This window comes from Sturnira hondurensis, unplaced genomic scaffold (genome assembly GCF_014824575.4).
Source record: "Sturnira hondurensis isolate 20B ecotype Veracruz unplaced genomic scaffold, ASM1482457v3 Scaffold0024822, whole genome shotgun sequence".
NCBI lineage: Eukaryota > Metazoa > Chordata > Mammalia > Chiroptera > Phyllostomidae > Sturnira > Sturnira hondurensis.
This window is the reverse complement of record NW_028097453.1, coordinates 6,999,568-7,009,641: the sequence shown is the minus strand read 5'-3', so window position 1 is coordinate 7,009,641 and position 10,074 is coordinate 6,999,568. Positions and strand designations below refer to the sequence as shown.

The 10,074-nt window shown below is 47.7% G+C and overlaps 1 non-coding gene across 1 annotated transcript; it reads left to right on the top strand.

Annotated features, from left to right (window-relative positions):
• The first annotated feature begins 7,574 nt into the window (after positions 1–7,574).
• On the top strand, positions 7,575–7,707 carry LOC118982045 (small nucleolar RNA SNORA21). The gene has a single exon (XR_005065466.1). It is a non-coding gene; the product is annotated as a small nucleolar RNA SNORA21 (small nucleolar RNA).
• The last annotated feature ends 2,367 nt before the right edge of the window (positions 7,708–10,074 follow it).

Here is a 10,074-nt window from a genome sequence, read left to right as displayed (position 1 = left end):
GGCATGGGCTCCCCTTCTACACTGGTGTCGGAAAGCCTTGTCTTACGTTACACTCTGTAGAGATATACAGCTTTACGGAAAGACGAGAAAGAAAAGGGAGGCGTAATGGTTAAGTGAAAAGATGAGAAAGCAAGAGAGAGAAAGAGAGAAAGTGAGCGAGAGATATCCAAAAATCAGTGTGAAACTAGGGAGTAAAAAGTTGTATTTAGCTAAGAAATTCTGCTGTGTAAATTCTCGTATAGACTAGCAATCTGTAGTTTTCTCATCAAGTCTCTATTAGCTGCAAGACCACAAAATTAACTAACTGTGAAATATCCATCTTTCTTTAACATCATCATTTATAGTACCCAAATCTCTTATCTGTGTTCTTGTCTGTGAAGTAGAAGTTACACTATCTTCCTTGCTGGGGTGTTAGATGGATTAAACTGTATAATGTACATGAATCGTGAAGGTACGCTATCTGTGCTCTACAAGTATTATGTGATCTAAAACACGTCTGCAGAAAGTATCCTGTTTTTGAGAAGATCTAGGTTATGGTGGCGAATAAGTTTAAATTTAAATGTTAATGCCAGTAGATTGAAAGTGGCCAACTGCACACAGTGTCAAGAGGTCTTTTGGTGACAAATCTTAGAACAGTAGGAACAAGCTCTGTGATCAATTAGCAATGCCTGTATTGGGCATGGGGGTGGGTGGCGAGCCACAACAGGGGTATTTCTTGTAGATGACAGAATGCCTAATGTGAAAATCCAAACCCCCTGGAACTGAAATTTCCATTTTATGGTGAACGACTCTATGACATTATGATATATGTGTATATATTCAGAACTATTTTTTCAACAGGTCCAAAATGTTAAAGATTTTGGTTATTGTAGATATCTTTCTAAAGGGTTCTATATGAACTGCATAAAGTAAGTTGCTAATGCCTTCCTTCGGCACTGCTTTTCTGATGACACCCATCGTGATTCGATCATAGTTTAAGCATATATTTGATGAGTCTCTCTCAATGTTAAAATAATTCAAGTGCAAGCCAACACTTATGAAAGAAAATGTGTTAGGCATAGATTCACTTTCTTTGCCATATTTTACTCCTATGAAACATCTTCGATCAACTATCCCCTCCCCGCCTTCACAATTTCTATGCCTCTCTGGAGAAAGGTCCCATGAGCAAAGACAGGTCCCAGAGATTATTCCGATCAGAACGGCAAGTGGGAGTTCTGTCACAGCAGCCTCCAGGAAAGGGAATCTGAAGCGTGGAACACAGACGGCCCAGGAGAGGAATTTCCTTGATTCACGAGAGTTGAGTGGACTGTGCTCGCAGATGAGTGTCCCACCGTCAGGTCCAGGAGAGCACTCCACAGTCGGTGGCATTGCACGTCTTTTCCCGGCAACCCAGGAAGACAGGCTCCTCTTCTGCTTTGCAGTTCACCCTTCGCACATGCAACTCTTGGCTTTCTGCCCACGCTATCTCATTACCATCACAATCGAGACTTTTGATAGTCCTCCTCCTATGATCCCCAGTTTTAGAGGGCGGGGCATCGACTTGTCCCATTTATGGATGCATTCATTGGTTGATTCCTATATGTTCCCTGACTGGGGATCAAACCCACGACCTTGATGTATCAGGATGATGCTCCAACCAACTGAACAACATAGCAGCTAGGGCTGGTACGCATCCATTTTATTATGCTTGCCTTACCACAGAGTGGGCTGCAGCTTGTGGCTTTCCATACTCACTGACCTCCCACCACGCAGCAATGGAGCCGTAAAGCAACTACGAGACCTTAGTTCCGTTACTGGCAGACTTAGACATAGTTGGAGTCCAGAAAATGAACCCTATAATGCAAGGTGAAACAAATAGTGTGGTTTTAAAAGGAAAAAAGAAGACTATACTTTCAGCGATCATTTCTATAGTTCATTACTAGAAAGAAAGAAAAAAAGTACTGTGCCAAAATTCTACCCAATTGACAGCACCTTAAACTCTGAGAAGCTCACCTTTAGAACTGGCTTCACCAAAACCACATTTCTTTAACCTCTTGAATTCTCTGCCTGTCATGCAGGCCTTATTTCCTGTTTCCATATTTCCTACTCTCTGCGCTCACTAAGGGACATGTCTCATGACCTTTGAATCACACTTAACACTGGGCACGATTCCTATATCATTCAATAAATGCGTGCTGACTGAGAAAACAAATCATTAACATCTGCCGAGAAAAGCTCCTTGAGCACCTAGACACTGTGCAAATCAAGGAGAGAGCAAGGAACAAGGCTTCTGAGCCCTCGTTCCTCAAGGCTCACCCAGCCCTGAGTGAGCACATGGTCTCGGGGGAAGGAAGCCCAAGAACCCCACAGACAATCGTTACAACACGGCACGTGCTTTGATGTGTTGAAATGACTGTGGAGAAGAACAGAAGTCATGCGGAAAGCCTCGCCACATCTCTTAGGATCCAACATTCAGTTTTCCTTTCTGTTTTCAGAGCAAGAGTGGCAAATTCCAGTGTTTGCAGGAGCCAGGTGGGTAGCATTAACGGGGCAATAGAGAGTGCTGGGGACAGTGGGGACCTGGAGAGTCCACAATGACACGGGGTGTGGGAATTCCTTAGCTCCAGCCAAATGCTGGCCCAGCGTTGCCACGTCTAATTTTTTCCCAAGAAGCAAGCAATCTGGATTTCTACGTGAAATCTCCTGATTTTTAAATGTTGGCAACCAATTTCCTATCTCAGTGGCTCAGATCTGGTCTGAGAGCTACCAGTTTGCCTCCCTCCTCTGCCTTGGGGCTTCCATGGAAGGGGTGCTCCACAGAGGGAGCCCGTGCCCCCAGGGCCAGGCCACCTCCCAGGGCCCAGGCCACCTCCCAGCCCCTCTTCCCCCTTCCGTCTCCTCTTCACACCCTTTCCCAGCAAGTGTCAAGGGTTCTTAACCAAAACTGTTGAGGGAAGAGTTGACACCTACAGCTAGTGGGAAAATGGGTTAACCCTTGAGAAAAGTCAGAGGTACAGGGCCCCTGGGAGGCGCAGATGTGAGGTGGGTGGAAGAGACCAGTGGGGAACTCCCCTGAGTCTTGCCTGGTGGGCAACGTTCTCCTTTAAAGAGCATTAACTGGGGTCAGATTAGCAAGTCAGCACTGAAACCATATCCAAACAAGACTCCCTAATTGTGGGGAGAAAGCAGAGCAGGGGCCAGAGGAAAGAGTCCAGAGGACAGGACTGGCTCCAAAGCCACCCCCCTCCGCCCACTGGCAGGCTTGGGGCATATTTGATAAGGTGAAGGGAAATTGCAAAATTAGAACTGGCAACTTATACAGAGAGGCCCAGTGCAAGGCCGTGGGCCTGAGGCGGACTGAGCACGTTGAGGAATTGTGGGGGAAAGAGGATTTGGCAGCCTGACTTCCTGCGGCTGTATCCAAGGCTAATTAGTTTGCAGTGTTTTGTGTGTGCCTGAATGGAAATGATCCCGGCACTGAGAGGCACGGGGAGGAGGAAATGAAAAACATATGCACCGAGAAAGAGAGGGGAAGGGGCTGGGGGTGGGGGGTGGGGAGCAAGGCTGGGGGGAGACCTGTCCTCTCCGCTACATTTTCTTTTTTTCAGGAGAGGGCTCTCATCATTCTGTTTCAGGACCAGTAAATCACCACCGCAGCCCTGCCTGTCACATCCCCCATCTGGGGCAGAACTCATTAAACATCAAAAGACGGCCCATCAGTTCTGCTTAGTTCGAAGTCTGACTTACAAGAGGTCTAACCAGGGAGGAGCTTGCGTGTTTTTAATAATAGCTTAAGGAACTTCTTAACACCCCATAAATTACTTAATGCAACAAACTCTTCCTGTAGCCCAGCCGGCAGCTGAAAGTCGCTGCACCAGCCCAGACCTACCCCACGGCACTGGCTTTCTGGCGGCCACATTCCAGGAGACAGAGGAGTGTTCGCGCCTTCTTTAATTCACTATTCTGAGCCCGTTATTAAAAAACCAGTGGATATGTCCTCCCCGAAAGGGAGGGACTCAGAATGCCTTTGTCTTTGCATTTCTGACTCGCCGTCTGAAAAGGTGAGCTGGCTGTGGAGACCCGTTGCCAAGCACCTCCCACCAACAGGAAATGGTTGAGTTGAGAGATGGATTAATAACGAAGGCAATAAAACCAGAACTCTGCCCCCACCTTGAGGGGACAGGCTCGACAGATATCTAAATCAATAAATATTTATTGAGTGCCCGCGCTGGATTAGATTGGAAACACAAAAATAAATTCAGGCCCTTCTGACTCCCCTAAAAGAGTCCGCAGCGTGAGACATGCATAACCATTTGGAGGCCTTAAAAAAATGGAGGGCGAGATTTCCTCCACCAGCACCTTTTAGAAATCCCTTGGGTGGCGGGTACGTTTTGCTGTCACTGTTTGCTGCCACCTAACCTCCTCGGTGTCCCGCTCTGTGAGGGACACAGCCTGAGTAAAGCCACAGCAGCTGCTCAAGAGAAACGTCAAAGAGGTTTCAAGACGAGCATCATGTCTTCGCTAAGAAAACACAGCGGCGGGAACTCAGCCTAGGTTCCCTGGCTCCGTTTTATTTTCTACCCACTTGACGAGGACATGGACGACGTTTCTAAGCACATACCTAAGGACTACCTGGCAGGGAGCTGACATTGAGATCAATAATGATGAATATCATGCTAGTAACCTGGTGTTGCTAGCATGATCGCATTGTGTCAGGAACTGAGCCCTGCTGGTATAGGTTATTAGAACACAGTGCTCCACCTCAGAGATCACCTTCCCCCCTCGCTGCCTGTTGAGGGACAAAGGCCTCCATGGAAAGAGAAACGAGCCGAGTATGGAGAGGATTCGACGGGAACGGGAGAGGGCACCCAACTCCGACGTGAAGGTGAGCAGGAAAAGCTCTCGTAGCACAGCTGACGCACAGGCTGAGTCCTCAAGAACCCCTCAGCCAGAAGGCAGGAATGGGAACATTCGAGCACCAATGGTATGGCTATTTGCACTTATTTGTCTCCCAAAGTCTCTGATGATTTCATACTCATCGTTTTTGCCAGACAGTTAACGAGTAATCACTGTGTGTAGAAAACTGTGTTAGGCACTGTAGATTCAAAGAGCCTCTTTATCCTTAAGTGGTACATAACTTAGGAGTGATTAATAGATGGGTGGATGCACAGGTAGACACCTAGTGACAGATGATGGCAATGCCTTGTCTGTGCTTTACTTTCTCGTGGCAGTGCCAGTTTGAAGGAGCTTCACATAATGCCTCGTCTTACCCTTTCTTCAGAAGGGGGCAGGAAAGACGTTACTCACTTTGTTTTGAAAATGAGGAGACTCACACGCTAACGAATAGTGCAGAGGCCCAGTGCCCCAAATCGATTGCTTGGAGGACGAGGGAGAGGGAGGACAGACACAGTAATGGGATGGAGAAACAGGCCGGGAGAGCGATGTTTCAAGGGAAGCAGGTGAATTGGCCAAGCTCAAATGCGAAGACAAAGCCATTGTCCTGAGCACCTGGACCATGTGCAGCTGACAGTCTGGGAGCAAACTCTCACGCCTGGCTCAGGCAGTACCTCCACGAAGGCTTGGAGACTTGGGTGAGGAGCCAGGGACACACCGTTATCAGCCCTCTTGAGAGACGCAGAGGTGAAAACACTGTAAAATAGCAATGATCTGTGAGAATCTGCCCTGGACTTGTCCTTCACAAAGAATGCATTTGACACTGTCAGCCCTGGCTCTGGGTGGGGTCAGCATGGGCAAGGGGCCAGGACCATCCTTTTGGCCATCCTTTCTTTCCATTCTGCAAGGTTTAAGTCTAGACCCTGCTTAACTGCCTCCTCCTCCAGCAAGCCTTCCTTGACTTCACAAGCAACGTTAGAGGCCCATCTGAGCTACCACTGCATGGTCACCACAGGGTGTTGAAGCTCTTAGTGTCCCTGTCTCTCTCACTGGCCTGAGGGCAAGGGCCATGCTGTTATAGTCCCAGTGCTTTCTTTGGTGACTAGGAAATAGTAGGTACTCCAAGTCTGTAGAATAACTAAAGGAGTGATGAATACATAGAAAGAATGTCACCAGCTCCTCCAGATAATGACTATCTGCCTTCTATTGCACAGTAAGAGTCTCACTCCTGGAGTCTACAGGCTACCTTCCATTCTTTTCTTGTTTTTACATTTAAAAGCTCTTCAGAAATAGATTAGTTTCCAAAACACTATTTTAATGGTCTTTTTTTCGTTTTTAATCCTAACTTGAGAACATGCTTATTGATTTTAGAGAGAGAGGAAGGGAGAGGGGGAGAGAAGGAGAGAAACATCGATGTGAGAGAGAAACAGCAATCGGTTGTCTCTTGTATGTGCCCCAACCGGGGACTGAACCCACAGTCCAGGTATGTGCCCTGACTGGGAATTGAACATGCGATCTTTTGGTTCGTGGGATGATGCTCCAAGCAACTGAGTCACACCGGCCAGGGCTGTGATGCTCTTTTTGATGTGTGAACCTGGTTAGACTACAGTACCCAGTTATTCGAACACTGATCTAGGTGTTGCTGTGAAGGTATTTTGCAAATGTGACTGAAATCCATAATCAGTAGAGTTTTAATAGTGGAGATTATTTTGGATAATCTGGGCTGGCCTGATCCAATCAGTTGGAAGGCCTTACAAGCAGAGCTGAGACTCCCCTGAAGAAGAAGCTCCTTGTGTGGTTCACAGCCTCAGCCTGGCAGCCTGCTGCTCCTGACGACCTGCCCTGTGGGTTTCGGACCAGCCTAGCCAGCACCCACAGTCCTGTGAGCCAGTTCCCTGCGATCAACCTCTTATTACATATGCCCCACTTATTATGCTTCTCTGATTGAATCCTGACTAACGCACCGTAAGTTCAAAGTGTCTGAAGGGATTTGAGCTCATAGTGGCCCCATGCATTTCCATGGGAAGATGTAAGCCTTTCCCAGCTACAATCATTCTTGCTGATGCAAGAATGTATTAGCATCCTCCTTCTCCTTTTTCTGATACAATCCAATAAGTATCTTTTCCTAACATGGGTCTGTCTGATCTGTGTTCAACTCATTGATCTAACCCATTGCCTCAGTAATTTCTGCAGGTGTGATGAGGCATAGACCTCCTCAGCTGGTAAGGTTGGATCAGGCTGCCTTGCCACCTTGAAGTAGCACAGATATGAACTGGCTGTAACATTATAGAACCATCCACAACTTATTCCATAAGTTTAAGTGACAGAACATTTACTGTGCTTCATCCCAAGTTCTGGAAAAACACTCCAGCCTTCTCCAGAATTAAAAACAGCTTGATGGACACGGTTCGATCTGAGCCGGCGGTATGATAATGGGAGAAAAGAAAGTACTTGGGCAGTTGGGGGTCATGACGAAACGTGCACCTCACACCGTAACTCTCCGGCGACACACCCGCGAGTTTTCCATTCCATCCATCTCTGCACCTTTTGTGTATTATTGTCGATTGTATAGGCATAACAGTGTTCTCAGGCTTCGTGATTCCTTCCGCCTACGGGATTTCTCCCACTATCTACAAATTAATTCCGTCTGTGTAACCTTCTGTTTATTTTCCCACCATCTTCTATTTTTAAGAATTATCTCGCCCCTTTGAAAAGCACTCACTGGGCCTTTCGGCTAGTGACCCACTGAGCCGTCTGGAAAGGGCAAAGTAAAAATACCGCTTTGGGGAGAAGCAGCTGTCGTGTTGTTTCACTTCAATCAGCGGTGTGACAAGGGGTTAAAACAATTTTTAAAAAGAATTAGAGGGGAAGGGAAGGAGAGAGGGAGAGAAATATGAATGTATGGTTGCCTCTCATGCATCCCCTGCTGGGAACTGGCCTGCAACCCAGGTATGTGTCCTGACTGGGAATCGAACCGCGATCCTGTGGTTCGCAGGCCCGTGCTCAATCCACTGAGCTACACCAGCCAGGGCGGGTTAAAAAAAATTTTTAAGAAAAAAAATTAAAATGATCTCTACTTTCATTTTGTCACGTTTACTCTCCTTTTCTCAGAAATATTCTCAATGCTTTTGCACTATGTGGAGTTAAAAATGTTTAATTTCCCCCCACAAAACACATTTTAAAATATCTTAAAACCATGCACAAATGCTGCAAATACACCAAGTGTTAAAGGACAAATGATTGGCAGAAACCTAAATGGCAGGACATTAGTCAATAGCGCCATCTGTTGGTCATAGGTAGAGCTGAATTCTTGGCTGCTTCGTCCTTATCTAAAGAGCATTATTCTTGTGACGGCTCCTAGGAGGTCCCAGGATGAGGGACGCTAAAAGTACGTTCTTTCAGTGCATGTTACCGCCTACTAACTTTGGTAAGGGCAACGTTAGTCACCAAGTGACGAGAGCTGGGCCTTCTGGGAGGCCGGCGGAGCCCACACCTGTTGCTGCCCCTGTCCCCAGGCTGAGGTTGTTTTCCGGTGACTTCAAGGACAGTGGGGTGAGGACCACGGTATGGTTCTTTACTCTGGCTGCACACCAGCACCTCTGTGAGGAGGCACAGGTGTTAATATATTTTTTAAAGTTAGCCAAGTTGATTTCGGTGTGTGGTCGGGGCTGAAAACCACTTACCCAACAGAATAAGCAAAAGGGGAAAGAATTAACATTCCACACATTTGTGGAGGTCTCCACCTTCTTCGCCCACCTGGCATCCACTCTTTCGGTAGCGTTTACCAAATCTACTCACCGGAGGTAGTAAAAAAAGAGGTTTCGTGATTTTCCCAAGGTCAACTAGCACGTCTGTGGCAGGTTCAGGTCTAGAACTCGTCGCTTGGGGTCCTAAGTCGATAGAACTTCGGGTTGGAAGCCATCACATCCCCGTGCCTCCCATGGGTTTTGAAATGTTAATGTAAGTCATCAATGGCTCCTTGCCCTGCCCCTGTGCAGGACCTTTGGCCATGACCCTGAGCAGGTCAGAGAGCAGCTATTCCTCCAGGCTAGAGTTGAGGAAGAACAAAAATCAGCCCTGGGGCGCTGCTAAAGTGAAATTAGGTGTACTCATCCCACCCCAAATGCTTATGTTGAAATCCTAACCACCTCAGCCTCCAAAGATGATGGGATTAGGCGGTGGAGCTTTGGGGAGGTGCTTAAGCGAGGAGGCAGAACCTTCATGGTTGAGGTTAGTGCCCTTATAAAAGACCCCACAGTGATCCCTGGCCCCCGTCACCAGGTGAGGACCCAGCCACTGAGAGGGCTCAGGCTATGAACCGGGAAGTGTTCTCACGGAGCTGGTGCCCTGGCCTTGAACTTCTAGCCTTCGGAACAGTGAGAAACAAACTTCTCTGGGTTACCAGCTCCGAGTGATAGCACCCTGCAAGGACTAAGCCGGGCTCGTAGGGGGTGCAGCTGGACTCTGACTCCAGACTCTCAGGGCCCTCCGCAGACCCCCAAGTTAGTTGGTGCTTTGGCCTCCCGGAGGTAACAGGAGCTGCGCCCATACTCCGACCCTTCTAGTAGCTGAAAAGGAAATATTACAAATTTCAACTCAGGAGGAATGACGGAGTTTAATCAGTAATGGGAATATGAGAATAGCTACAATAAATGCAGGTTTATTGTTACCAAACACAAGGTACTTTAAAAAATACAACAGAGTACTGTACATGAGTCAGGAGAGAGAAGAACACTTACAATGAACACTCACGTGAATACAAATGGAGCTGCTGAACTGCTGGAAAAGCGGTCGGCAGAAGGTCGCCCTTACAGGCCCACTGATGTTTCGTGTTGAACGAACACGCCTGTTTCCGCTCTCTGGGACCCGGCTGCTGCCTCCATCCACCCCGTCCTGTCTGGCGACTCCCGTTCCTTTCCGCTTCTGCCATCTCAGCACCGGGTACTTAGGTACTTACGCTCTGTGTGCAGAACAACCGATCGGTCCCCACGGGGCCCTTCTGTTTGCACCTTTGCATTTGCGCAATTGTCTGCTCTTCATTGCACTTCCCCTCGCCCCTACCTGAAGAATTCTGGTTACTCTTTCGAAACTGACCGTGCTCTGCAGTCCTCCCCGAGGAGACAGTGGACGTCAACACACCTTCGGCAAGCGGAAAGCGCCAGTGGTTAATGAAGACACATGCTGGTGTTCACTTGTAATGTA